This window comes from Lepus europaeus, chromosome 18, assembly GCF_033115175.1.
Source record: "Lepus europaeus isolate LE1 chromosome 18, mLepTim1.pri, whole genome shotgun sequence".
In the NCBI taxonomy this organism is placed as follows: domain Eukaryota; kingdom Metazoa; phylum Chordata; class Mammalia; order Lagomorpha; family Leporidae; genus Lepus; species Lepus europaeus.
This window is the reverse complement of record NC_084844.1, coordinates 71,801,837-71,828,647: the sequence shown is the minus strand read 5'-3', so window position 1 is coordinate 71,828,647 and position 26,811 is coordinate 71,801,837. Positions and strand designations below refer to the sequence as shown.

The window sequence follows — 26,811 nt, the reverse complement described above, 5'->3', positions numbered from 1 at the left end:
GGATTGGAAGCAGAGCAGCCAGGCCTCAAACCAGTGCTTATATGGGATGCTGGCACTGCTGGCCTTACTTACCCTCTAGGCTACAGCACCAGCCCCAATATGTAATTTTTAAACCAAAACTATCTATTAAACTCTAACACGCCACTGCCTGCATTCTACATAAAAGCCTCTTAAGTGACCTTTCCAAACCACTACTTCTTTACCAAGGCATCCCTGATACCAGCACTTCTTGCACCTGAATCAGCATTTGCTGAACAAGTAACCATGCACTTGGATTGCAAGAGGTCTTTTAAGTGCACAAGGATGTTTTTTAAAGATTTATTTATTTGAAAGTCACAGTTACAGAGAGATTTCCATTTGCTGATTCAGTCCCCAAATGGCCATGCTGAAGCCAGGAGCTTCTTCTGAGTTTCCCACATGGTATAGGGGCCCAAGCGCTTGGACTGTCTTCCACTGCTTTCCCAGGCACATTAACAGGGAGCTGGATCAGAAGTGGAGCCAGGACTCAAACTGCTACCCATATAGGATGCTGGCCCTGCAAAAGGTGGCTTAACCCTCAAGAATTTATTTTGAATGACCATCTTTGTGACACAGCAGGGTAAGCTGCCACATGTGAGGCCAGCATCCCTTATTTGAGTGCCAGTTGCAGTCCTGGCTATTTTGCTTCCTGCAATGCTCTTGGCAGAAGAAGAGCCCCTACCACCCCTATGGGAGACTCAGATGGACTTCGGATTCCCATCTTCAGCCTGGGCCAGTCCTGGCTCTTGTGGTCATTTTGGGAGAGAACCAGAAAATGAAAGATCTGTATCTCCCCCTTTCACCCCCTGTAACTGTCTTTTGTAAAAATAAATAGTTAATTCTTCACCTGCAGCATTGGCATCCCATATGGGTGCCAGTTCTAGTCCCAGCTGCCCCTCTTCCAATCCAGCTCTCTTCTATGGCCTGGGAAAGCAGTAGAAAATGGTCCAAGTACTTGGGCGCCAGCACCCACATGGAAAACTGGGAAGAAGCACCTGGCTCCTGGCTTCAATTTGGCACAGCTACAGCCATTGCGGCCATCTGGGGAGTGAAACAGCAGAAGGAAGACCTTTCTCTCTGTCTCTCCCTCTCACTCTGTAACTCTACCTCTCAAATAAATAAAAAATTAAATATATTTTCTTTAAAAATTATTTTGAAATCATGTACCATTTTTTATAATAGGCATTTTCCATGAACTTTTTGAAGACCATTCACATGCATAGATTTCAAAATTTGTTGAATAAGCTAATCTTTTAATTTCATTTTCCACAAACTTTTTGAAACTCTCTCATATTTGCTTTTATTTCTATTTTTCTATACACAGTACATATATTTGATTTGAGGTCTTGCAAAACATGGATTACAATTCCTTCCTCATGCTATCATTCTAGTTTTTGTTTCCTCTTTTCTGTACTTGTAATCTGTCTTGCAGTTTCTTCTAATCTCTGTCTATCCTATGTGAGGTGATCAGATCAGACTCCTTGGAGAACAGTTTTCATCTTGGTACTCTCTTGTACAAAAGTGGTTAAAAAAAAAAACACATCCTCACACTTAAGAATGATATATGCCTCCTAATAGTGGTTTAATCTGCTGACCACGATGCTCATCCCTGACATTTTATTTGATGTTTCCCTGGCATTTTGAATTTTTTTACCTAATTTTTTTTACCTAATTTCATTTGTTGGAGCCAGTGTTGTGATGCATTAGGATAATCCATTGCCCGTGATGCTACTTCCCATCCAGCTCTCTGCAGTGCATCTGAGAAGCAGCAGACAACCCAAATTCTTGAGTCCCTGCCACCATGAGGGAGACTTGGATGGAGTTCCAGATCCGAGCTTTGATCTGACCCAGTCCCAGCCATTGTGACCATTTGGTGAGTGAATCTGCAGATGGGAGATCTCTCCCTCTCCCTCCCTGTCTCTTTCTTTATAACTCTGTCTTCCAAATAAATAAACAAATCTTTTTAACATATTTGTTTTTCAACCTTTTTTCTCCCTACCTTCTAGCATACTCCCTTGGTGCTGCTGCTCTCTGTGGACTCGCCCTCCTCAGCCTCTGACTAGAGCACAGCCACTCTCCAGTGCTGACATCCTCTGACACACGTTTCACTCTGCTGTTCTCCCTAAACTGCAGACTCTGCTTGGGCAACCCAACTAACTCTCATGCATAGACACACACACCTGAGGACTCCAGAGCCTTTGATTTCAGGTCCAAATTAACTTTCATTTTCAGATGACTCGTGAAAAAACAAGTCTGGAAGCCAGGGTGTAGCCTTGTGGTTTAGATACCTGTGTCTCATTTTGGAGTTTCTGGGTTTGATTCCCAGTTCCAGCCCCTGACTCCAACTCCCTGGAAATGCAAACCCTGAGAGCTAGCAAGTGATGGCTCAGATGATGGGGTTCCCTGCTCCTGGGCCAGCCCGGGCCACTGTGGACATTTGAGCAGTGAACTAGAGGGTGAATACCACTTCTCTGTCTACTTGTTTGTCTCTTTGCATCTCCAATTAAAAAAACAAAACAAAAAAGTATGTCTATATCTTTCATTAAAATAAATTCCTCAATGGCTAAAAATAGTTTCATTGTTAAAGTTAGCAAAAAATAATGCTTCTTGGTTGTAAATGATATTAGAATAATTTACAACTGTAAATCAGACTTCCATAGTGGATAAGGAAGAGAAAGATGAGAGCAATAATTTTTACTTCTGGCTTTGGTGCTTCTTTGTCATGTAACCTTGGAAAATTCATTTAAACTCAAGGAGCCCAAGATGAGTGTCTTTAAAATTGCAGGCTCATCTAGTTGATGCAAGTGGCATAAAGCTGAGACCCTTCCTTGTTTCTGTACCAAAAGAGCTAAGTGACATTAGCAACTTATTTTACCCCTCTAGTTCTTCCTCCGCTGTGAAATAAGATTGTCTTTATATTTAAAGGATTTATTCTACACAGTACTAGGTTGTGGTAAGGTTTGCATGACTGTCAGGTCTTCTACAACTCTACTGTATTATTAGCAGTTGGCACTGAAGACAAAATGCTAAACAACATAGAACTGCTAGGACTGGGGCCCACACTGTGGCACAGTAGTTAACGCCCTGGCCTGAAGTGCCAGCATCCCATATGAGTGCCGGTTCAAGACCTGGCTGCTCCACTTCCAATCCAGCTCTCAGCTACGGCCTGGGAAAGCAGTAGAAGATGGTCCAAGTCCTTGGGCCCTGCACCTGCATGGGAGACCAGGAGGAAGTACCCAGCTCCTGGCTTTGGATTGGTATAGTGCTGGCCATAGCGGCCATTTGGGGGTGAACCAATGGAAGGAAGATCTTTCTCTTTGTCTCTCTGTCTACCTCTCCCTGTCAAAAAAAAAAGAAAAAGAATCAATATAGTTATTAAAATTTTTAATTATAATCACTGAGTATTGGTAATTACTTTTAAAAAAGATTTTATTTATTTATTTGGCAGGTAGAGTTAGAGAAAGGTCTTCCTTCCATTGGTTCACTCCCCAAATGGCCACAATGGCTGGAGCTGCACTGATCCAAAGCCAGAAGCCAGGTGCTTCTTCCCGGTCTCCCATGTGGATGCAGGGGCCCAAGCACTTGGGCCATCCTCCACTGCCCTCCTAGGCCACAGCAGAGAGCTGGACCAGAAGAGGAGCAACCAGGACTAGAACCTGGCACCCATATGGCATGACAGCACTGCAGGTAGAGGATTAACCTGTGTACCGCAGTCCCCACCTCAGTAGTGTAATTACTGATAGTATACTCCTAGTATTGTATATTTTAGTTTACACAATACTTAGATTAGATAAAAATATAGGTAGTGATAGTTATTGCTTCTCTTATTTTTACTGGATTGGATCATAGCACATGTCAATAAACTTTATTTTTTTAAAGGCTTATTTTTGAAGGAGTTACAGAGAGACATACATCAAGAGATATTCCATCTGCTGGTTTACTCCCAAGTGCCTGCAAAAAGCTAGAGCTGGGCTGATCCAAAGCCAGGAGCTTCTTTCAGGTCTCCCACATGGATTCAGGAGCCAAGTATTTGGGCCATCTTCTGCTGCTTTCCAAGGCACATTAGCAGGGAGCTAGATTAGAAGCGGAGCAGCTAGGACATGCACCAGTGCCCATATGGGATGCCAGCACTGCAGGTGGTGACTTTACCCAATATGCCATGGTACCAGCTTCAGCCTTTTCAATTTAATACTTAGAGATTATGCACTGTTCAACATCCTGGCTTTGGCTTGGCCCAGCCTCCACTGTTGTGGACAATTGGGGAGTGAACCAGAGGTTGAAAGATCTCTCTTCTTCTGCCTCTCCCTCTCTAACTCTGCCTTTCAAATAAATGAGTCTTTGAAATATATACATATATGGGTCCCACACTGTAGCACAGTGGGTAAAGCCACTGCCATATAGGCACTGATTCAAGTCCTGGCTGATCCACTTCAATCCAGCTCCCTGCTAATGTGCCTGGGAAAGCATCAGAGGACTGCCCAAGTGCTTGAGCCCCTGCATTCCTGTGGGAGACCTGAAAGAAGCTCCTGGCTCCTGGCTTTGGATCGGCTCAGCTCAGGCCATTGTGATCATTTTGGGGAGTGAACCAGTAGATGGAAGGTCTGTCTCTACACCCTCTCTGTTACTCTGCCTTTCAAATAAATGTTATAAAAATGAGGGAGAAAAGTGCACTTCTGTTGCCTTCCTCATTACCTAAAGTAACATAATCAAAATCTGTTAGGCAAGTGAAGGCAAATGAATAAGGGAAATTCTGAGATCTGTGTTGACCACGAAGAGAACAGTTTCCATGTATGTCTTCTGGAAGCCCATGTTAGTTGGAACCAAAGAAAAGAGGACAAAAAAGGGGGAGGCCCATATTCCCCATTTGTCTTCTTCCTTCATTGGTGCAGTGGAGAGTTGAGTAATGTAACATTGGTGTTTGTCTCCGTACAGTTCACTTCTATTTAGTTGTTTCTTAATCCTCAAAAAGGGATTTAGGTCAATGTTCTATTCTCATCAAAGACCCTGATGTTTAATAAAAGATTCTGTTAGTAATTTTTACCCTGGGTAAAATTTTTACCCTGGGTGGGTCTAAGGATGTGCTGTGACTTAGGTTTAGAAAGAGCATCTTCCTTGCCACCCTCATCTCAGCTCTGGGGCTGTCAGTTCTCCCTGCACAGACACAGTAATGCACACTTCTTCTCTACTACAAAGATCTTCCCCTTATGTTGGTCATAATTCTAGTTATCAACATCAAATCAGCTCACACCTGGACTGTAAGTATTCAATGACATTATTTATCAAAATAAATGTATTCAAATAATCAAGGACCACTTCAAAGCTTAACTGCCTTCAAGAGTTTTTGGCACTTGTAATAGACACTGTGGTTTTCTACACACAAGCACTCACTATTTTATATACCATTTAACAATTCAAACATCATTTCAGGTTCAGCAATACACAAGAATAGCATGCATGAAATGGAGTCACAAGAACTTTAGTACTCTTCCACATAGTCAACATGTTACATTAGTTGGGACTCAAAACCACTATGTGGTAACATGAACTGATTTAGTGAAAGATATACAGCTAGGTAGTTAAGGCCACAGAATCCCAGACCTATTGATTTTAAATGAGTTTAGGTCAACAGCATTCCATTGCATTATCTTCTATCTCACAGTCCTGCTTTTCCAACAAGACCCACCCCCTGAGACCACATATTTCCTGCCTGTGTCTGTACAGTGGTGGAAGCTGTTCTGATACAAGCATCTCCTGGACAGTCACCAGCTTTCTGACTCACTACCTAGCTTGGAATCAATAGTTCTGAGGGAACTGAATTGAATGGCAGTCTGTTTGGCAGTCACAGACTTCTGCCTTAGGAAACAGAACATGTCCTCTACTCTGGGGCTCCCTTTTTCTCGTCAACCATGGTGTCTGTGGTGATCTCTGGTTTTTCACTCAAGCCCTAGTAGAACTCTGATTCCAAAAAACAGGGATAAGTGTTCTACCTGGGGCTGGTGCTGTGGCATAGCAAGTTACACTGATGCCTGCAGCACTAGCATCCCATATGGATGCCAGTTTGAGTCCCAGCTACTCCAGTTCTTACCCACTCCCTGCTGGGAAAAGCAGCATAAGATGGCCCAAGTGCTTGGTCCTCTGCCCCTACATGGGAGACCTGGAGGAAGCTCCTGGCTTCAGCCTGACCCAGCCCTGACCACTGTGGCCATTTTGGGAGTGAACTAGCAGATGGAAGACCTCTCTCTGCAACTCTGCCTTTCAAATAAGTAAAACATCATGTTGTACACCCTTTTCCAGGCAGTTGTACAGCTGGGAGTTGTAGCTTCTTGTATATTTTGGATAATAAGAGTTTTGGTTTGAAAGCAAGCTCATCTGAAACAAAGATCACTCATTATCCTTCGTTAGAGAAGGGAGCTCTGCTCTTTGAAAGTGAAAATCAGAAGCTGTAACCTGTGATGAGCTCCACCTGCCAGGTCTGGGGATACTTAGTTGAAAGCCAGGACACCAGGAAAGGAAGCTTTTCAGATTCCCTGGCCCTTGCTTTAGTCTTATATCTTTACTTCCTTTGTTGCTTCTTGGTGCCAAGGGTGTACACTTTATACTGAAATGAGGAATTTGGTCTTACCTCTTTGGGGGTTTTTTCTATGAAGACTGTATATATTTACCTTGGTTTTAAGGATAGCTTCTGGGGTGGGTGGATTTTTCAGAAGTTTTCACAAGCCAGCCAAAAGCCTATATTTCCCTCACAGAATTCAGTTTTTAAAAAAGCCTTCAATACAGCCAGAATATCTGTAGGAAGGGAAAAGTAGAAAAAAAAAAAAGCATGTGAAATATGAAGAACCGAATGATCAAATAATCCCTTGTGCTTTTCTAGTACTAGGATTAGCTATTTTCCAGTTTTTACTCAATCCTGTAGTCCTGAGGATTTAGCTCTTTAAAGACAAAGATGCCAGTAGGCAAAATACTTAAGTTGGTGCCATACTACTAAAACATAAATACTTCAGTTTGTTTTTAATGCCAAAATGTATTTGTAGGAGAGGCACAAATCGTCAGGGAACTAAGTCTCTTGCAAACACTGCCTGCAATGAAAAGCATCCTCAGCCTCCACCCAGAGCACTGCCATTGCAGAACTGAAGGGTGATTTATCTCCCCCACCTGGGGTGAATATGCTGAGAAATAAAGGGAGATAAACAGACCTTCTAGGTTAAGTCTCATTCCCCTTGGGGAGCTGCTCATGTGTGTTTGAGGACACAGCCTTTCTGCATTCTTGTCAAGATACTTGCAATGGATTAAATTCAAGACTAATTCACATTTGCAGGCCAGCAGCTCCTGGAATGCTTCTGACCACAGCAGTGCTTCCTTCGGGGAAGGTCTGCAAGAGCAGTTCTGTAGTGAGTTGTGCTCAGAGCAGTTCCCCTCCCGGCTCAGCAGTGAGCTGTTCAGATTGCAAACACAGGAATCTCAACTTACTTGATGAAAGTTTGCTACGGGCTTTTCTTGCCAACTGTGGCCTTCCCAGGAGTGGTGGAGTTTTGAGGTAGCTCAATCGTGTCTTCCAATCTTTTACTCGTAAAAAAAAGTACATTTCACTAAATGACCATCCTTGAGTACACTACTGACCTGAATGCATTTTTACCAAATAAAGTCGTCCAATAGCTACAAACAAACCAAAAGCCAATAGCAGGCTTACCAACCTAATATTAAACTCAGCACTGAATTACTGAGCAGTTTCATGTGTTCCTCATAATGTAAGTGCTGCTGTGAGGACTAAAGATAGGACTGCCCAAATTTTAATTTTCAATATACTGCACAGCTAATAAAGCAGATGCTGTCTCTGGCCCACCAAAGGGGACAGTTTCCCTGCAAGGTTAACCGCAATCGGGAGACATTTCACACCTGATGGAACCCGCAGCGGGACTACCTTGAGCCAGCTCTTCTGCTTCCTTTTCCACCTTCGGTCCTGGACGGGCCAGAGACCACGCACAGGAGGTGCCACCGCCTCACCCGTGCCCCCCTGTAACCCGCAACGCTCCTGGGAGGCAGATGCCGCAGAACAGTGATTTGTTCCATGGTTGTCACTGCGTGAGGTCAGCCCATCATGACAAAACGACCATGGACTCGAACGAGACATCCAACCGCAGAAGCACTGCCCCAGCGGCAGCGCAGGAGGGTGGATGACGGAAGGCACAGCGCAGCCAGGATCTCTAGGGACCCCGCAGGACTCTGCTGCCCTGGATGCCTACAGCAGGCTGGCGGGAGAGGCTGAGGGTCGCACTCACCGGGTCTGCCTCCCTTCCTGGCTCTCCTAGCTCTCGACGCTGCCGCCTGTGTTCTTGTCCCAATGTCTGAAATTGAGCTCAGTGGCCAAGAATGTAACACCACCCACGTCACCCGCACACACCCCAACTACCAGCTGCCCGCCAATGACCTTTATAGCCAGCCAGGCGTGGGGCAAGTCTGGCAGCGCCGGTCCTGTCCCAGGACAGGGAGGATTGGTCCGAGGCCCCTGGCCAGGCGGAGCCTGAGCCGCCCTGCAGCAGATTCTGGAAGCAAGGGAGCTGCTGATAGCTGAGGCCAGGCTCAGAGCGCACTCAGGGAGACGCCACGCCCGGCAGGGGCGCTGGGGCCCTGGACTTTCCCAGGCTGCAGTCCTGGGGCGGAGGCTGGCTTAGCCCTTCTTCCCTAGCCCTGCCCGCAAGTGGAGCAGGGTTCCCATGGGGGCAGTTTCCTTCACGGGAGGGCCTCGATTCAGGGTGTTGGCCTGCAGCCTTCCGGGAGGGAGTAGGAGACAGCGACTTTGTCAGGAGGCGACACCCGAGCTGGGCCTGCTTTTTGGGACAGCTCTGGATGCATGTCCGCGTGTGCCTGGACCTGCGGGGCTGCCTCTCGCCTCCTGGAGGATCTGGGAGCCGGGCGTCCTGGTGGCGGGGGCGGGAGGGCGATGAACTGAGCTCACCCTGGGTGCACCAGGCTCTTTGGAGCCTTTGAGAGTCGAGGTCACCTCCTGAGTCACTCCTGGTCCGTTTGGGATTTGCCAGAACCCTGAATTAGGGGTGTGGTGGAGGTGGTAGTGGTTGACTTCAATGCACTTTATTTGTGAATTCTTCAAACACAGTTTCTCCCTACTCCTGCAGGCTTTCAGGTGATTGACGAGGACAGAGTCCCTAAGCTGCAAAGAGACTGAATTTTGGAAACTACGTCCAGAACTCCACAGTGCGTATTCAGGTGCTCTTCCCTCAGGCCTGCAGGCGGACAGTGAGAGCAACAGTAAGATATTAATTACTGTAGATACTCTCCTTTCTTTACAGTAGACCCGCCAAAAGAGAATGGGAGATGTGTGCTTGAACAGTGGAACCAGGCAGCATGCTAGTGAGCTGCCCAAGCGCTTGTACCCCTGCACCCACATGGGAGACCTAGAGGAAGCTCCTGATTTCCTGGCTTCAGATCGGCCCAATCTCTGGCCATTGCAGCCATTTAGGGAATGAACCAGCAGATGGAAGACCCCTTTTCTCTCTCTGCCTCTCTCTCTCTAACTCTACCTCTCAAATAAATAAATAAAATCTTTTAAAACATGTAATTGAATGTTAAGTAATGTGAGGATAGGGCAATACAGAGATTCCCAAATTTTAGTTTAATACTTTTGACAAATACTCCCCAGTTACTTAAAGGAAGAGCAACTCCTTGTGTGCCTGCTGCAACCTTGCCACTATTTGAAGGGGAAGAGCTCATTGCCTGCCCTGAGGGGCAGTGCTGCATCCCTCTCAGGTGTGCACACATGACTGTTGGGCTGTCACTTCCCTAATGAGAGGATTAGAGCTGGCAGAGGGCCCAAGACAATTCTTTATATTTATTTCCTACAGTCAGATTCTTTATACCTATTTAAGTGCTATAGTAGTTACTGTGCATAACCAGAGCAGCCATTCTCCCAGCCTCTTATTTGTGACAAGTTCAATAGTTTGTAGTGATTCCCCCCACCATGGAAATCAGTTTGTATTTATTTCTGTGAAGGATATCAAAACCAGGGTGCACTGTCCTCAAGGGACTTATGGATCTACAAATCTTCAAAATGGGTTTATAAATAATAAAATAGCAAAAAATTTGAGGACAGTTTTTACAGCATCAATCCTCAATTGTTAAACAAAGATATTTTTGTGTAAACAGAACAAAATTATATGGACATTCACAGTTACATTTTTTTTTTTGACAGGCAGAGTTAGTGAGAGAGGGAGAGACAGAGAAAGGTCTTCCCTCCATTGGTTCACCCCCAAATGGCTGCTATGGCTGGCACCTGTGCCGATCCGAAGCCAGGAGCCAGGTACTTCCTCCTGGTCTCCCATGCAGGTGCAGGGCCCAAGCACCTGGGCCATCATCCACTGCCTTCCTGGACCACAGCAGAGAGCTGAACTGGAAAAGGAGCAACCGGGATGGAATCGGTGCCCCAACTGGTACTAGAACCCAGTGTGCCAGCACCGCAGGCAGAGGATTAGCCTAGTGAGCCACAGCACTGGCCACATTCACAGTTACATTAACAACAAAGATGTATGGGATTTGCTCACCCTATCACCATCTGCCTACTTGTTGGCCCCCAAGGACTGCTGAGGCTCTCTTCTGTACTGGGAGATGGCATTCCAGAGTCTGCCGCTATGAAAGCAACAAGAGAGGTGTCAGGAACCTTTTGGCAAAAGTGACTTCAAAAAGTTTGTGGAAAAATAAAAAAATGTAGGGGCATCTGTTCATAGTGGGTCAGGCTTGTGCATCTGGGAGGCAGCAGATGATGGCTTAAAGGCTTGGAGTTCCTGGCTGGGCCAGCCCCAGCTGTTATGGACATCTGGAAAATAAAGCAGTGGATGGAGGATCTCAGTTGCTGTCTTTCAAGTTTTTTTTTTAAGGTGTTAAGTTCAAAAATAACTAAATAAATTGTGAGAGCTACACATAATTCATACTATGTATATTCCATATGCATGGCTTTCAGTTTCTTTGTACCTTTTTTTTAAGATGGCAGAGAGAGGTAGGGAGATAGATCTTCTATCTGATGGCTCACTCACCAGGTGCATGCAATAGCTGGGGCAGCTGGTCCAGGTAGAAGTCATGAGCCAAGAATGCCCTCTGAGTCTCCCACATGGGTGGCAGGGGCCCAAGCACATAAGTCAACATCTGCTGCATCAGCAAGAAGCTGAAGCAGAGCAACCAGGACTGAGCTGGACCTCCCCTATGGGATGTCCACATCGCAAAAAGTGGCTAAACCTGCTGCTTGACAATGCTGGCCCTTACACCTATCTTTGAATTCCATGTTCCACAAACTCTTTGTATAATAGAAATGTTCTCTGCATGTTTGGAGGTGGCTCTTGGGTGCCAGTGGTGGAGGAAGTGGTCTAGAGGAAGGTAGCACAGTGCTGCAGGAGAACAAGGGTGCAGGTACTGCCTGCTGGCATCTCATGCTTTGCCTCCCTTAGAGCAAGGTGTGGATGGCAGGAGGCTGAACCATTTACCTTCCTGCTTCAGACTTTGCCCATCTGTCCTGCAATTCCAGCCACATCTTGGCAAACCTGGCAAAATGCCTGACTGGTGGGGAGGTGGAGAAGCTCATCTGACCAAGCTCCAGCAAAGGGAATTAATTTAGAAAGTTATCAGTGTGCTTTCTACTGCTTTAAGGCATATTCACATGGAAAAAGTAACATTCTATTGTACAAACCATTCTGAGGCTCTTAGCAGAGTAAAGATATCTTAGATCCTCATCAGTGAAATCTTTAGGAATGTCAGAAAGCCTGTAACCTTCTTCAGTGACCTGAACCAGACGAGATCTGTAAGGGCAGAACTGCTCAGCAGCCACACTGCAGGGATAGGTATCTTTCCGATGATATCTTCATCTGCTCCTTGTGGTTGAAGCCATTGTATGAGCTCATGATCTGTTTTCTGCCCTGGGAGGGCCTAGGGTGCTCTATATTATCTGTAAAGATTCAAAATTTTTTGTATATTAATGTCTAATTATAAAATTTCCAAAGTGACAAGCTGGATGTAATAAACTATGCCAGACTGCAAAAAAAATACAAACATGGTATATTGCCTATAAAGTACAGAGGTAAATCTGTATTATAGAGATACACATCTCTACACATATCTCTATTTCTTTCACCTCTGAAAGTCTACATTAAGCTCTCGATGGAATGATTAATTAGGAATAGATTTCATATACTTAATTTTGTAATCAGTGAACTAGAAATAATTATTGTAGTATTGAGGATTGTACTGACTAAAACAGTATGTTTATTCCATGTTAAATACCATCATCGTATCTTTGGATTCCTTTTGTCCTACTACTTAGATATTCACAGGAGAGGGGAGGTGGGAGGAAAACCCAAGATCCATCAGGGTGGAGGGGGAATATCAGAGGCTGTGGTTCTATTGTACTGCAGCATTGGTTCTGGAAGAACACATTAATGGACCCAGATTTTTCTAAGGTAACTGAGTGCCTATTTTCTCCTGTACACTTGTCTGCAGTATTACATTTTCATTTATGTAAAAGTTTATTTTCTTCAAATAAAATATTAATTTGGATGAAAATGAAGATATTAAGGAATTTTCAGAATGGGTCTGTGGCAGCCCTCCTTGGCTTTGTTTTTAGGCACTTATATCAGAAAAGAAAAGATAGAAAAGTACATTTTGGGTTCTTTTCCTCTCTACCATGACAGTCTTTGGTTAAGATTTGTCATTTTGTCATATTTGATTCTCTAGACTCCCTGAAAAATGCCCTACTTCATTAGATGGAGTCCTTGTCTCACCATGGCAGTGAAAAGTTTAAAATGTTCCAGCTTTGCATTTAGCTAGGTCATGGACACATGCCATGGCTCTTGCCAGCCAAGTGTATCAGGGACATCATCTCAATCGGACTTACTTGCATTAAAAAAAAGGAGCTGCAGATCCTTCCAGTGAAAGTGGAGAGGAGCAGGAGCTGCAGAACATTGCCAGGAGTGGGTGTGCCGTGGGATGTCATGTTGTGGCTGGTGTCTGGGGTACTGGTTCTGCAGAAGACAGGGTTTATGGGGACCAGTGCTGTGGCGTAGCGGGTAAGGCTGCCACCTGCAGTGCCAGCATCCCATATGGGCACCGGTTCGAGCCCCGGCTGCTCCACTTCCGATTCAGCTGTGCTATGGTCTGAGAAAGCAGTAGAAGATGGCCCAAGTCCTTGGACCCCTGAACCCATGTGGGAGACCTGAAAGAAGCTCCTGGCTCCTGGCTTTGGTTCAGCTCAGCTCCAGCCATTGTGGCCAATTGGGGAGTAAAGCAGCAGATGGAAGATCTTTCTCTCTCTCTCTCTCTCTGCCTCTCCTCTCTCTGTGCCTCTCCTCTCTCTGTGCAACTCTGACTTTCAAATAAATAAATAAATCTTTTAAAAAAAAGAGTTTATGCTTACTGGTAGTGGTCATGGAAAATATATGGGATATTTTGCAGCAAGATTTGGGATTAATTTTCCAAACCCTGAACCTCCTAGAGATTAGAATACATTTCTAATGCATAACTTCCTCTTATGCTTAATTAGGTTTTTGTTTTGAATTGTTTTTGATGAAACAGCAAGGAATTCTGAGTTATAGACTTCCTATTTCAGAGACAGGAAAACATTAAATGCCTGCATTATAATTAAATAATGCCTATCACCCTTTCTTAAGCAACAAATGATCATAGATTCTCTCTTTGCTAATAATTAATGAGCATGGAGATTCTTTCCACTGTAACCACTCTCCCACCTACACTCCCTCCCCTCTTCCTCCTTCCTCTCCTATTGACATGGAATACCTTACATAGCTAGGGTGAACATTTAACCTGGTTGGCCCTAGATGTTTATACACTTTAACTCTGTGTCATTATTAATTGCCCTTTTTATGACCAAGCTTATGTCAGAACAACAAATTATATATTCACTTAATACTGACAGTCATCAAATCAAATTTTATTTTCTTCTCTATTAGGCAGTTCTTGAGGGGCAGAAATATTTATTTTGTATATCATTTATTCATTCAACTAAAAGACTGACTGTCAAGATGCTGAGTTTTAGTGTCAAAGCAAGTGTTTCTAGACCCCATGAAGTTTACAGTCTGGCAAGAAAGAGCAATCTACCCAAAGAATATTGTCTTTCATAGTGAATGGTGGTGTGAAGTCAGTGGATAAAGATTTAAGCATTCTTAATCCAGCACCAACTCTAATCCCATGATCTCTAATTGAGAGAAGTAATCAGAGATATAGAACCCCATGTTACCCAGTTATCTCTTTGAATTTCTGCTTAAAAATAAAACATATCAAACAACACACAAATACCTAGCACTGCAAATTTACATACTATCTTGATATTAAAAATAAGAAAAAAATTACCATGAAATAATAGAAACTTTGAATCTCCTTTGTTTTCTTTTTTTATTTATTTATTTTTTAATTTTTGACAGGCAGAGTGGACAGTGAGAGAGAGAGAGACAGAGAGAAAGGTCTTCCTTTTTGCCATTGGTTCACGCTCCAATGGCTGCAGTGGCCTGCGCACTGCACCGATCAGATGGCAGGAGCCAGGTGCTTATCCTGGTCTCCCATGGGGTGCAGGGCCCAAGGACCTGGGCCATCCTCCACTGCACTCCCTGGCCACAGCAGAGAGCTGGCCTGGAAGAGGGGCAACCAGGACAGGATCCGGCGCCCCGACCAGGACTAGAACCTGGTGTGCCAGTGCCGCAATGCAGAGGATTAGCCTGTTGAGCCACGGCGCCGGCCAAATCTCCTTTGTTTTCTAGACAAGTTATAATCCTCTGTGGTTCTTTACAGTGTAAATTATTTTTGTAGGTACTCTTTGTATCTCTCACATTTTTTCCCTATGAGAAATCAGATTTTAAAAACTGAGACCCAAGACAAAAGAAAGATTTTTAAAACTAGTATTATATGTTGATTAGCTCTTTAAAAAAGATTTATTTATTTATTTATTTGAAAGTCGGAGTTACACAGAGTAGAAGGGGAGAGAGAGAGACATCTTCCATCTTTTGGTTCACTCACCAATTGGTCACAATGGCTGGAGCTGTACTGATCTGATGCCAGCAGCCAGGAGCTTCTTCTGGGTCTCCCACACAGGTGCAGCTGCCCAAGGATTTGGGCCATCTTCCACCACTTTCCCTGGCCATAGTAGAGAGCTGGATTGAAAGCAGAGTAGCCGGGACTGAACCTCCACCCATATGGAATGTCAATGCTGGTGGCAGCTTTACCTGCTATGCCACAGTGCTGGCCCCTTGATTGGCCTTTAACTTAGACTTTTTAATGATATTAAAAAACACCATGTTTTTCCAAGCTCTTTCCACTCAGTTTCTCCTTTGTAAACTCCAGATAATACTGTCCCCAGAATTAATCGAAGGTATAAATGATATAAGGCATTTAACCCCTTAACCTGTCTTCTTGAATATTCAGCTATGTTAGCTCTGTGTCCATTCCTCTGTTTGTCTCCATACTAGATGAATAAAAAGACAGTGTAAAATGATTTGAAAAGAACTATAAGGGGTCAGTGCTGTGGCACTGCTGCCAATTGGGGAGTGAACTAGCCGACAGAAAACCTCTCTCTCTCTCTCGCTGCCTCTCCTTCTCTGTAACTCTGACTTCCAAATAAATAAATAAATCTTAAAAGAACTGTAAACACAAATAAAAATTGTATTCTCAAAACTGGATGTTAAACCATGCCTTCTACACCTCTCTTAAAAGTTACATTCTACCATAGTCATTTATGATTTCTAGGGCCAAAGCAGTAAATAAGATTTTTCTGGAAGAGACAGAGGTTATGAGGGAGCCAGGATTTGGGGTCAGTAGCAGCAGTAGGTGTCACTCTTTAAGATTTTGATTCAGAAAAGGAAGAACAGCTACTGATCCTTGAGATGTTGGGGTGGGAAGGAAAGGAAGGAGGGACTTAACAAAAGCAAATGCCCTCTGGTTGTGGGCACCCACCCCAGCCTGCACCCCTTGGGGAGGGCCAGCTGGTGTCTGTAGGGATGCTGTGGCCTGGACTCCATTTCCCAGAGTCCCCAGGAGCTCCGATGTAATCTGCCTTCCGAATGCCTGTGGGCATGCGCGTGCTAGTGCCCGCCCAAGGGTTGGACCAGAGGGAGTTCATTCCCTGGTCAAGGTCTGCCCTGGGGGCTGTGTTACTCCTCCTGCATTTACTGCATCTCCTGCTCTGCACGTGCGATCCCAGGCAGTTTCCGAGTGCTCACCCAGAGCCTGCCTCCTGCTGCTGCTTCCCTCTTCATTGTCCGCCTGTGGGTCCCTCGTGCCAGGGACTCTTTCTGCCCCACTCTCCCCGCTTCGCTCCCCGTGGTTCCGGAAGAAAGGGTACCTACTCCTGGGACTTTCTGCAGCAGGTTTGAGGTACAGGAACGGGCGGGGAGGCGTGTGGGACAAGGTGGGTGCCAGGGCGGCTGGAGGCCCCCAGTGAGGCTCACTTACTTCTCAGCGATCATGGCAGCTTTCCCGAGGTCAAGGGCTGGGGCCCGGGCTGTTCTGTCTCCCACCTAGGCTTCCCAGGCTCCCAGCGCCTGGCCTGTCCCTAATGTGCTTTATTTAGTGGTTACAGGAGAGGGCAACGTTCTGGGAAACTGCACATGCAGGGCAGCTGAGAGCACAGGGAAGGAAGGCGGGGAGACTCCTGCTCTCCAGTTAAATAAGCCGGGTTCCCACTGTGGGTGGTCTCAGAATGCAGTCTGGCAGGGCCTCCTGCTGTTTCCTGGGCTGGTTCCTGCAGGGTGGGGCTGGATGGTCTTCAGCAGAGAGCCTGGGGCACAGAGGGGTGGGAAGGAGGATCTGACTAGGATCTGCCCCACTGCTCTCATCCTGCACTTCATCTTCCTGGTGGGGTCCCCATGGACACACCTGCTGGGTGTGGCCCTGAGTGTTCAGCTTTTTCCCAGAGGGAGCAGTGTGCAGCCTGTGTAGCAGCTTTGTGCATTGATCCCTTTCCCATATTTGATTATCAGATTTTTCCAATCTGGAATTTGAAGCTGTTACAGAAACCTGGGGTGGGAAAACTCCCTTCTTTCAAACAGGCACAGAGAGAGTGGAGGGTCCAAGGAGTTTATATTAATGGCCCTAGGCTCAGCTGGAATGATTTCCTGAGAATTGAGCATTAAACTCAAGTTTCTTAGAATATGTATAGGATCACCAGCATCATACCTCAGCTGTTATAGTACTGGTGGGTTTAAATGCAGCCTACATGACTTAGGATCACATTTCCAACTATTGGTGGGTCCAGTATGTTTGTAAAAGAGATGCCAGGGACAGATTTACAAGGACAGATTTATGACTGGAGTTTTCAGAAGCAGAACTTAGGGCATCTTCACTCCCTAGACAAGATATCAGTGGGCAGCTGCTTCACTCATTAATTGTGAGCATCCACTTTTCAAGGTTTATGTTGGATGGGGTTCATTTCTCTTTCTTTGTCTCAGGTTGTGGCTGTATTTCTTCTACAAGGCCATGGAATCGTAGCTGATGATTTATTTGGCTGCTTTTCATTTTCTGTCTTCAGCTATTTCTTCTCCAGTTAGCAAGGTTGTCAACTGTTTTTACCTGCCGCTGATCCCTTTGCAAAGTGAAAAGTGAACTAAAATTAATGCAAGTCTACTGTGTTGTCAATAACTGGAGTTTTTTTGTTTTTGTTTTTTTTTTAACTTTTATTTAATGAATATAAATTTCCAGTGTACAGCTTATGGATTACAATGGCTTCCCCCCCCCCACAACTTCCCTCCCACCCGCAACCCTCCCCTCTCCCGCTCCCATTCCTCTTCCATTTGCATCAAGATTCATTTTCAATTCTCTTTATATACAGAAGATCAATTTAGTATAAAGATTTCAACAGTTTGCACCCACATAGAAACACAAAGTGAAACATACTGTTTGAGTACTAGTTATAGCATTAAATCACAATGGACAGCACATTAAGGACAGAGATCCCACATGAGGAGCAAGTGCACAGTGGCTCCTGTTGTTGACCCAACAAATTGACACTCTAGTTTATGGCGCCAGTAACCATCCTAGGCTGTCGTCATGAGTTGCCAAGGCTATGGAAGCCTTCCAAGTTTGCCGACTCTGATCATATTTAGACAAGGTCATAAAAGACAGAGTGAGGATAGTAACCAATGATGCTAAGAGTGGCATTTACCAGGTTTGAACAATTATACAGCATTAAGTGGGGAAGAGGACCATCAGTACACACATGTTGGGAGCAGAGCCATTGGTGGTAGAGTAGAGGTTATGATTACAAAGGAATGAGGCCCAAGTGCACTAGACAGGGTCTAGAACAAAGGACAGAGTCATTATTAGAGGAGCTAAGAAAGGTGCTGTCTAAGCTACAAGTAATTTTTCTGATTGAGAGGCAAATAGAACCTGATAGAAGGGGCTTGATAATAATCTGGTGGGCTTTAGGCCTTGTAAATTCAGAGGCCCAGACCTATCTATCTCTTCACATGGGGTATATCCTAAGGGAAGTGTGAACCTCCTAGGGGAAGGCACTCTGTTGACTTTCATTACTTGGCTGGCCTGGGAGTAGAGCTGGCCAGGTAAAGGCAGGGGGCATCTCTAACAAGAAATTTACAGTTCTGCCTGCAATGTTGCTGACCCTACTTGACCGTCCCCTCAGCTGCAGTGGTCACTTTGGAAGTTGGGCTGAGTGAAGGGCTTTTCAGCTTAGAGCCAATAAGATCTGTGGCTCTGACCTGGGCATCCTTCGACTCCAGGGCAGGTCCATTTCCAGTGATCCAACTCTTGGCAGAGCTGCCAGGGCTCTTCATAAGCTGACTTCTGCTGAAGCCCAGGCTTACCACATTGAAAGCCACTGCAGTGGACTGGCCTGTTGGGTCTCCTTGAGGGCAGATCACTGTACAGATCAGCCATTAATAGGCCTGCCACCCATTGCTTCTGATGCCGAGCTTTCTTTTCCTCCTGGTTTGTGTTGAAGCAGACCAGAGGATGCAAGTCAAGGGAGTGCCCGTTTCCCATCTCTAATCTTCGGTGGCCTGAACTACAAGTCTAGAGTCACAGGCATGTTCTGTAGTAGTTTTTCTAAGGTAGACAATGCCCATGAGGAAAATTATATTCTCACTTTAAAACTTTCTTTCCCTTTGGTCTGAAAGGGAGGTTTTTTCTACTTACTGTTTACTTCACTGATGGCGAAGTGAATCTAGCTATGAGATTATTATTTAAGTTCTTATTTTGGCTATGCTATTGCAGAAAAATGTTAGCCATCTCTTTTATAAGGTCTAAAGATTAAATTGTGCATCCTACAGATTCCTTCATAATAGAATTAGTTTCCTACCTTGAAGAGAATAGAGAAATGAAAGAACAAGTTGGGCTTAGAATAGAGAAATGAGGGAGCAAGTCCTAGATCGCTTGCTGACAATAGCAATATCACATGAATACTTAGCAAACCGTTTCAACCATTAGATAACAACTTAAGAAAACATTTACCAGAAGGTCCAATGCCTTCTATAAATTTTAAGAATCATGTATTTGAAAACACCTCTTAAATATCTAACATGGTGTAGTTTGTTTAGCCAGTAAACTTAAGCACAACCATCTAAAATGTTTTTAGTTTCTTTCTACCAACAAGTCTAAAACATATGATACACAGATTCAGGTCACACAAATTAAAATGTATCTTTGATTGATTTTAGCAGCTTAAATTTATGGACAATCTTATCTATAAGCCATTTAAAATAAAACTCTTAATAAAATTTCCCCATGTGGACATACAATATGTACACACATATAACATAGCATAATAGACCAATATAGCAATTTTAATAATAGCTTTTAAAATCTTTAACTCTTTTTGTAGATTGCCAATTGATTTGAATTGCTTTTTGTTTTTAGTAACCTCAGTTAACCATACTTTCTCTCCGTTGGTACTGTTAATACATTATTGGCTTCATCTGTTTACAGAGCCATCCCAAAGTACTGAATACAATAGAAGTGGCTAGAAAAAGTCCATAGGAACCTATAGGAGGACAGCTAAACACAGAACCAACAAGGCTTTAGTTTTATGAGCAGCAAATCATATATAACTGTGGATGACAAAAGACTTTAAGTTGCCATGTTTAAAATTATAAACTCATCAGCCAACAAGAGGCACTTGCTTACTTCACAGTATTTTTGAAAGCACCTGTAGGATTTTACAAGTATTTAACCCTTTAGGCCTCTGGGTCTTTCTCATTAAGATAACTATCATGTCTAGTAACACAAGATCATTAGACTTTTTAATTCTCAAACATTTGTATTAATAGCATTTTCATTATAGAAACTTAAAGTTTGGTACCACATCACATCTTGACAGTACTTCTAATATAATCCAAATAGCCTGATTAGTCGGTGTCTCTATAAGATGAGAGACATAGGTCCTTTGATTTTTTCAGTTGGGCCCAAACTGGAAAAACCAAAGTCCAGGATTTACTGGAAATTTTAGAGACCAGATTGTTTGAAACTTTGATTTTTTGAATGCCTGTCAAGAATGCCAAGAAGGCTCAAAATCCAAAATATCTGGTTGAAATAAGATTCCTTAAAATCATGACATAACATAGACCAAATTTGATCATTGTTACAAGGTGATTATTCAAATTTTTGAAAAAAGCACATATTTAAATAACCCATAGCTCTTAATAAAAATTCAGCTGTTTTTGAACAATTAGAATTTAACAGACATCAAGAGAACATAATAGATTACTTTAACACATTGCTTTAACAGAGCATCAGAGTTTAATTCTATGTCAAAGAGAAATTGAGCTTCCTGTGATCTTTTGCTGTGAGGTTTCCTTCCTTTACCTTCTTTCATATTGGTGACCATGTTTCTGTGTTTCTGTGTGTAAGACATCTTTAAGCATCTTTTGCAGGGCAGGATGAGTGGCAACAAATTCTTTCAGTTTCTGTTTGCTATGAAAAGTCTTAATTTCACCTTCATTCACAAATGAGAGCTTTGCAGGATATAGTATTCTGGGCTGGCAGTTTTTCTCTCTTAGTACCTGGGCTATGTCTCGCCATTCCCTTCTAGCTTGTAGGGTTTCTGATGAGAAGTCTGCTGTGAGTCTAATTGGAGATCCTCTAAGAGTGATCTGACATTTCTCTCTTGCACCTTTTAGGATCTTTTCTTTATGTTTCACTGTGGTGAGTTTGATTACAACGTGTCGTGGTGAGGATCTCTTTTGGTCATGTTTATTAGGGGTTCTATAAGCTTCCTGTACTAAAATGCCTCTGTCCTTCTCCAAACCTGGGAAATTTTCTGCTAGTATCTCACTGAAAATGCCCTCTAATCCTTTCTCCCTCTCCATGCCTTCAGGAACTCCTAGAACCCGAATGTTGGGTTTTTTAATAGTATCCTGTAGATTCCCGACAATCTTTTTTAGATTTCTAATTTCTTCTTCTTTTCTTTGGTTTGCCTGTTTCCTTTCCTGTTCTCTGTCTTCTAAGTCTGATATTCTCTCTTCTGCTTCGCCCATTCTGTTTTTAAGGCTCTCTAATGTGTTTGTCATTTGATCTATTGAACTCTTCATTTCATTATGATTTCTAGTCACTATCAGAGTTTCTTGTTCCACTAGTTGTTTCATTTCATTTTGATTCCTCCTTAATATTTCACTTTCACGAGAGAGATTTTCTATCTTGTCCATGAAGGATTTCTGTAGTTCAAGAATTTGTTTTTGAGAACTTCTTAATGTTCTTATCAATTTTTTGAGATCCGCTTCTTGCATTTCTTTGATCTCATCATCTTCATAATCTTGAATTGGGGTGTCTTTTTCATTTGGGGGCGTCATAGTTTCTTCCTTGTTCTTGTTAGCTTGGTTTTTGCGTTTGTTGTTTGGCATGTTGGAGATATTTGGTTTCTTCACTGTGGTGTTTTTTCTTGTTACACTATGGCTCTATATTAAGTGGACTGTCTGCTTTCAGTGGAGCCTTAGAGGCTTGAGATGAGTGTGGACTGAGAGCTGTGTTTGGTTCCTCAGGGCTGAGGGTGTGTCAAAGATGACACTCCCAGGTTAGGTGTGGTAAATCTCTCTTTCTTTTTTTGATTTAAAAGGGAAGTAATTCCGCACAGCTGAACGTAATTGGAGGTAGTTAGCAGGCAAATGATATACCCACAGGAGCCAGAGATCGGAAGCTCTTTCCCAAGGACCACACAGGGAATCTCTGCTGCCCTCAGTGTGGGCTCCAATTCTCCTGCAGTCTCCCACTGGGTTGCCAAGTTAGATGCTAATCTCCTGTTATTTCACCCCTCCCCACAGAGTCAGGTTTTTCTGCTAGGCTCAGGGCCGGTGCAGACCTGAGGTCGCCCTGCTTATGACGTATGTCCAAAATGGCGCCTGCTCTGTCTTGCTCGCCTTTGAGAGGTGAGCGGAGAGAGAGAAACTTGTGTCCGTATCAGTCACTTTTTTTATTTTTTTTCTCTCTCTTCTAGTTAGCCTGGTGAACTTTTCCCCACGGAGTTTCAAGCCTCATTCCCTCTAGCCTCCTCTTTCCGCTTGCCTGCTGGTATCTCGGGCTATGGAGGTTCGGCTCACCTCGCGTTCCAGCGCTGGTGCGTTGAGTCTGCCGCTGGTGTCCCGAACTTGGGCTCCCACGCTCTCCACGCAGGTCCACTGTGAATCACTAGTTCCGGAAGAGTTTCCTCTGCTGTTTCATCCCCTACTCTTTCTTGACCCTGCAGTATCTCCACTTATATTAAACTTTCTCTCTCCCCGGACTAAGTGTGCTCCCTGCCTATTCCACCATCTTGCTGCCTCTCTTTTTTTTTTTTTTTTTTAAGATTTATTTATTGGCCGGCGCCACATCTCAATAGGCTAATCCTCCACCTGTGGTGCCAACACACCTGGTTCTAGCCCTGGTCAGGGTGCCAAATTCTGTCCCGGTTGCCCCTCTCCAGGCCAGCTCTCTGCTGTGGCCTGGGCATGCAGTGGAGGATGTCCCAAGTGCTTGGGCCTTGCACCCACATGGGAAAGCAGGAGAAGCACCTGGCTCCTGGTTTCAGATCAGTGCAGTGTGCTGGCTGCAGCATGCTGGCCACGGCAGCCATTGGAAGGTGAACCAATGGCAAAGGGAGACCTTTCTCTCTGTCTCTCTCTCACTGTCCACTCTGCCTGTCAAAAAAAAAAAAAAAAGATTTATTTATTCATTTGAAACTCAGAGTTACACAGAGAGAGGCAGGCAGAGAGAGAGAGAGAGAGAGAGAGATATCTTCCATCCAATGGTTCACTCCCCACTTGGCAGCAGCAGCTGGAGCTGTGCTGATCTGAAGCCAGTAGCCAGGAGCTTCTTCTGCATTGAAGCTGTTTTTTAAAATAATTATGTGTTTATTTGAAAGGCAGAGTTACAGAGTGGCATAAGCAGAGATAGATGGCCTAAGCTGTTTTGATACAAAACCAGGAGCCAGGAGCTTTGTCCAGGTCTCCTAGGTGGGTGCAGGAGATGAGGGATTTGGGCCATCTTCTACTGTTTTCCCAGGCCACAGCAGAGAGCTGGATGGGAAGTGGAGCAGCCAGGATCCCAACTGGCACCCATATGGGATGCTGACACTGCAGGAAGTAGCTTAACCCACTATGCAACAGTGCTGCCCACTAACTGGAGCTCTTTTAATCTGAGTTTGCATAAAGTGGAGAATTACAGCATCATAAATACAGATAAGTAACAGTTTTTCTCTGCCTAGTACTTTACAGTTACCCAGTGATCCACTGAGAATCTTATATTCCACACTGTGTAATTAAGAAGGCCAGGTATTTGTCTTATTTTGGGTTCTGTGTTTAAACCCGTGACATTTTTGACATGGGAGGAAATTAGTTCTACATTTTCATAGAGACTGGTCTGTGGAAGCATCTATAGAAGTTATAACTGTGAGAGTGGTAAGAAAGAAGAAGGGAAGAAATAAGTGCCCCTTGCCCCCCACAGATATGTCCACATAGTGGAGTAGAAGATGTGCCCTGGAAAACTATGGCTGACTTTCCGTGACAAACTGTGTTTGAGTGCTTCACATGTTCTGATAGAAAGGTGTTGCCACCAGGTTACTACTATATTTATTTATTTAGTTAGTTTTTAGAGATTATTTATTTGGAAATCAGAGTTACACAGACAGAGAAGGAGAGGCAGAGAGAGGAAGAAAGAGAGGTCTTCCATTGGGTTCATTCCCTTAATGGCTTCATCATTGTGAACCTTGCTCAGTTCCTGGCCTATACCTTTCCTTTAACCTAGTACTTTGCCATGTAGTAGCCCATGCAAACTGCAGACTGCATAAATGAATGAATACTTTGATGGCTGTGATTTCTTAGAGGAATATCATAAGGGACAGAAGGAATCAAAACAAAAAAAAAGTATCCTCAGTTTATAGAAGGTATACTATTTTTGCAAGCGACAGAGAGAGGAAGAAGAAGGAAAGTAGTGAGACTGGAAAGTTGTGGCAAATATAGTAGGCACTGGTCAAATTTAACAGGCCCATTAGAAAACATTAAAGTTTCCTTACTGCCATGTAGACTCTGCCCTCTAGAGGTGAACAGGGTCCTCTAAAGCCACTTGTTGCACAAATGAAAACCCAAGCACTGTGTTCTCCCACATATGGAGTCTGCTATTGGTTTTGATTTACGTTTCCCTAATGGTGAGTGATATTGGGCATGTTCATATATGTCTTGACCATTTATATTTCTTCTTCTGAGAAACATCTATTCTGATCATTGCCCATTTCTTTTTTTTTTTTTTTTTCTCTGACAGGCAGCGTGGACAGTGAGAGAGACAAAGGTCTTCCTTGTGCCATTGGTTCACCCTCCAATGGCCACCACGGCCGGTGCACTGTGGCTGGTGCACCACGCTGTTCCAAAGGCAGGAGCCAGGTGTTTCTCCTGGTCTCCCATGGGGTGCAGGGCCCAAGCACTTGGGCAATCCTCCACTGCACTCCTGGGCCATAGCAGAGAGCAGGCCTGGAAGAGGGGCAGCCGGGGCAGAATCTGGTGCCCCAACTGGGACTAGAACCCAGTGTGCCGGCACCGCAAGGCAGAGGACTAGCTTGTTGAGCCACAGCACTGGCCTTGCCCATTTCTTAACTGTACATTTTGCTTCTTGTTTAGAGTTTTTCCAGTTCTATATATGTATGTTCTGGCTATCAATCTTTTGTCATATGTAGAGTTTTCAATGTTTTCTGCCATTCTGTTTGTTAATCTTCACTCTGATGATTACTTTGTTGTGAAGATGTATCTTAATTTGATACACTCATTCATATGTTTTATTTTTGTTACTTGTGCTTTTGGAATCTTACCCAAAACTGTTCTCTAGCTAATGTTTCATAGTTTCCTCTATCTTTATTTAGTTTTTGGTTTTGTATTTAGTTTTTTAATTCATCTTGAGTTACTTTTACATAGTGTATGAGGTGTTGGGGTATATTTTCAGGCTTCTACATATGGATAATCACTTTCCTCTAGACCATTTGCTAAAAGGAATCTTCTTTCTCCTGTTTGTTTTAGTTTCTTTGTTAAATATGAGTTGCCTGTAGAAAAGTCAGTTTATTTCAGCTGCCTATTCTTTTCCATTGAACTATGTGTCTGTTTTTCCAACAGTGCTAACACTGCCTCTATTTTTTTAGTTTTTTTTGAAAGGCCAGACACTTCTTCCAAGTCTTTCATGTGGGTGCTAGCACCCAAGAACATGGGCCATCTTCCACCGATTTCCCAGGTGCATTAGTAGGCAGCTGGATTGGAAGTAGAGTAGCTGGTCTCATAGCAGCGACATATGGGATGCAAGGTCAAGGCTCTAACCCATTGCACCTCAGCACCAGCCCTTTATTTATTTATTTCTGCAGTGATCTTTCATTATTCACTTTTTCTACTGCCCTGCAACTTGATTCATTCTTGTTTTTCTCTGGGTACTGGAGGATGGTAGTAAGTTGCTTCTGGGATATCTTTTTTGTGTTTGTAGATAGTTGGTCATCTATAGTCATAGTTTTAATTTTTATATTTCTCTGCCAATCATGAGAACCTTCTAGATGACTGCATGAAATGTTGGCAGAAATGAGGATGTATTAATTTGCTAAGAAAATACCAGAGAGAATATAATTTAAATCATGGGATTTTACTTCTCAGAGTTGTGGAGCTTGAAAATATAAGATCAAGGTCCTAAAAGGCTCAATTTTTCAGACAGACACATATATCATTTGACCTGCTTAAAAGCACTTTCTTCAGGTAGAGTCATGTTGGTGGTTAGCACTTCAGTGTTTGAGCTTTAGGGAGGCACATTTCAGTCCATAACATCAAAAGGGGCCCTGTGGTCTGCTTCAATGACAGTCATTTCTAGGGAGGACAGAAAGTTTGAAATCAGTGTTAGGATTTCTCACAGTATTACTGTCAGTGCTATCTCCATACAATGTGCATTCATGTACACACAAACAAAAATACCTGTACATATAAATGCATTCTACAGTGGAAATGTCTGTTGGTTGTGTACAGGTAACATCAATATAATAATCCATAAGATGGCCTGTAAGCAGACATTAAAAAGAGGATTAGAAAGAATGACAACAAAATCTGCAGTTACCTATATTTATGTATATATGTATGATATTCAATATTTATAGTTGCTAAAAGATGAATGCTGATGTGTGAGAAATAAAAGCTAAACCTTACCTTACAATATTGCAGCCTATTCTACATGAAAGGTGTCTTCCTAAAACCAATCACTGGGCCCACTCTGTGGCATAGTAGGTTAAGCTTCCACCTGCAGTACCAGCATCCCATATGGGCACTAGTTTGAGTCCCTGCTTCTGCACTTCCAATCCAGCTC

General features: G+C 43.7%; 1 protein-coding gene across 6 annotated transcripts in view; it reads left to right on the top strand.

The window, feature by feature from the left end:
- LOC133746591 (zinc finger protein ZFP2-like) overlaps positions 1 to 26,811 on the top strand; it is a 55,608-nt gene that overhangs the window by 7,989 nt on the left and 20,808 nt on the right. Inside the window, exons 3-4 of one of the 6 annotated variants that reach the window (XR_009864240.1) lie at positions 1,762 to 1,891; positions 2,025 to 2,880. The gene's annotated coding sequence lies outside the window, so the exon portion shown is untranslated. Of the gene's footprint in view, positions 1 to 1,709; positions 1,892 to 2,024; positions 2,881 to 9,149; positions 9,283 to 9,737; positions 9,781 to 26,811 lie in introns of those variants that run through there. The other 5 variants (XM_062174759.1, XM_062174757.1, XM_062174761.1 and 2 more) reach the window with 5 other exon arrangements.